Source organism: Lemur catta, chromosome 11, assembly GCF_020740605.2.
Source record: "Lemur catta isolate mLemCat1 chromosome 11, mLemCat1.pri, whole genome shotgun sequence".
Classification (NCBI taxonomy): Eukaryota; Metazoa; Chordata; class Mammalia; order Primates; family Lemuridae; genus Lemur; species Lemur catta.
In genome coordinates this window covers 85,614,190-85,616,849 of record NC_059138.1, presented here as the reverse complement: position 1 = coordinate 85,616,849, position 2,660 = coordinate 85,614,190, and the positions used below count along the sequence as shown (strand labels likewise).

General features: G+C 45.1%; 1 long non-coding RNA gene across 1 annotated transcript; it reads left to right on the top strand.

Moving 5' to 3' along the window:
• Positions 1-1,801: 1,801 nt before the first annotated feature.
• On the top strand, positions 1,802-2,285 carry LOC123647398. The gene is made up of 2 exons (XR_006738220.1): positions 1,802-1,994; positions 2,157-2,285. It is a non-coding gene; the product is annotated as an uncharacterized LOC123647398 (long non-coding RNA).
• The last annotated feature ends 375 nt before the right edge of the window (positions 2,286-2,660 follow it).

Sequence of the window (2,660 nt, the reverse complement as noted above, 5' to 3'; positions counted from 1 at the left end):
CTTATCATCCCACCTTTGTAAACCTTTTTTTCTTAGTATTTTTGCTTAGTGCCCCCTTTTGTAAATGAGCCATGGAGTATAAAACATAACCAGCTGTTTGGAATATAAGAACATGAACTCCAAAATGCAGAGAGGCAAATTGTAGGCACATAGTTTCATTTCAAGATCTGGATACTTCAGGCCTTTATTTCCTTCTTCCTGTTTCCAGTTTCTTTTTCTGATACTAACTCAATTATTTCCCAAGGCCAAATCAAACTGTTCTCTTTTCAGTCCCCGTTTACCTCTAAGGAAACCTGTCTTTTTCTTTGTGGACTTCGTTTCCCATCCAAATCTACTCTTAGAAGCTTCTGGACACCCTTGTCAGCAAGGCTGTCTCATGTTTCAGGACCAGAAATTTCCCTAATTATCTCTATAAGTAGAATGACTTGTCCTCCTGGGACAATTTTAGTTTATGTGTGTTGTCCTCATGTGATTTTTAATAGTGGCCCCCTTTGGTCTCCAAAATATTCTCGTTTGCACAATGAATTATATAGTCACTTTACTCATAAGGCATTTTTTAAAAATCAGGGTTCAGACTATACTGGGGAGGGAATTGTGGGAGGTACTTGTTGAGATCCCACCTCCTCTCAGAATAGAACAGTACACCTCATGTAAAGTTCTCATCAGCCCATGCTTTGGGGTTAGTATCATTTCCATTTTTCTGCTGAGGCCGTGAAAGCCCAGAGAGGTGAAGTAACTTGCCTAAGACAGCCCACAGCAGAGGTGATGAACTGGACTGGAACCGTCCTTACTTCACAGACTCCTTCCACGGGCCCTTGGCCTCCATTGTCAGCCTAGGCAATGGGGACTCAAAGCCAGACTTTTCCTTTCCCTGTTGCATCCTGTTTTTGCCTTTTGTTACTATCACATTTGTTTTCCCTCTAACTCCTGAAGACAATCATCACGGCGTTCCCCTTCTTCCACTGATTTCTGTGGCGTACAGTGTGCAACGACACACGTAGAGTGAGTTCTGCCTACCTGCAAAAGTCTAGACAATGTGCTCAGGGAAATCCTAGTTGGAAATAAGGTTGCCCTACACTCTTCTCCAGTGGCTTTGCTCCTCAGAACTGAGGGAGGTCTACAAAGGGAATTCTGAAACTAGAACCCTCAGTGATCTCAAGAGGGTACAGATTTCATTAGCTCACAGAGTTTTAACTCACATGACGTTACTCAACACAGTGCCTGAAACAAAGTAAGAGCTCATTGAATGCTAATTGTCTTTCCTTCTAACTCTCTAAATCGTCAGTACTGCATTTTTACCTGTACTGAGAGGTCTGGGGAAAAAAGAGAGAAATACATGAGTGGTGAAATTTGCAAACGACATTAGGAAAAAACATTTTTTTCATTCAAAGAAAATAACCCCTGGCCTCGTGCAGCAAACGGCTGGTCCAAGACCCTTCTTTGGCCCCTTCCAGCCTCAGAGACAACTTCCCTGCGGAAGACAGCAGGTGCTGCATCCCATCGGGGGAGGCCACCGGGCCCATACAGTGAAAAGGGGCCTGTGGACTTTTACAGTTCCTATCATCACAGCTGCTGGCCAAGTACTAGGTCGGACGGCCTATGGCCAGTCTGATCTCGTCTGCGCACACTGATACTGTCATTGTCCCCAGAAGGTGCGTGGAGGTAACAGAAAGTGAATTCAGAATGTGCCAGACTGCCTAACTCAGGAGCTTGTGGGAAGCCACCTCCTTTTGCGCAGGGGGGCGCAGAGACAGGGGAGAGAGTGCACCGGGGCGGAAGCCAAGCGCAGCGCTGGGTGGGAGCGTGAAGCGGCCACACCCACACAGAGGACGGGCGCAGCCTGTCTACCAGGTGACTCCTGTAGCGCCGTGCTTCCCGGAAGCGCCAAACGGTAGTTAGTCCTAAAAAGTGGAGAACATGTCATTTGCCAGAGTTCCTCTAAGGAGACGCTGTCCTGCAAGGAGAAATCTCTTCCACGACAGTTCCTGTAGACGGTAGGACCCAGGCCCCGGTGTGCATGTGGGAAACAGTACCACGGCGGATGAAATGGGATGGAGTGTGCGCAGCGCTTGGGGCGCGGGGGGCGCCGCAGAGGGCGCAAAGCCAGCGCACCGCTCATTGCTCATTACTGCTGCTGTTTGTCTTTCTGTTCTCAGGGCTCCTGGCCACGCACCGGCCCGTGCTCCCGTTTTCCCGGTGTCCTTCTGTAACTTGTAACTGCTGTTTCGGAAATGTCTTCCCCTTTCTTGTTTTCTTTTTAAATTAAAGTATACAATGTTCAGAAACAATATCCTGGTAAAATGCTTAAATGCTGTAGATAAGACAGAAGCTCTTACTACCTCAAGTGTTGTATCCTTTCTGTTTCTGGAGAAGTAACCACAATTTTCAGTTTTCAATTTGTGTGTATTTTTTCAGAAAATATGCTCATAGGATATTCACAGGAGTGTATTTGTAAATATACAAATAAAGGAATATTTACACATACACAGTATCTGTTCTCTTTACATACACAAACTCGTAAGGAAATATAGTATTGTTACTTGTGTATGTCTTTTTAATAAATGTTAAATATTGAGCTACCATTCTGTAACCTATTTTGTCAGTCAATAATAAATTTTGAAGATGCTTCCATATTAACAAAAATAGATCCACCTCATTCT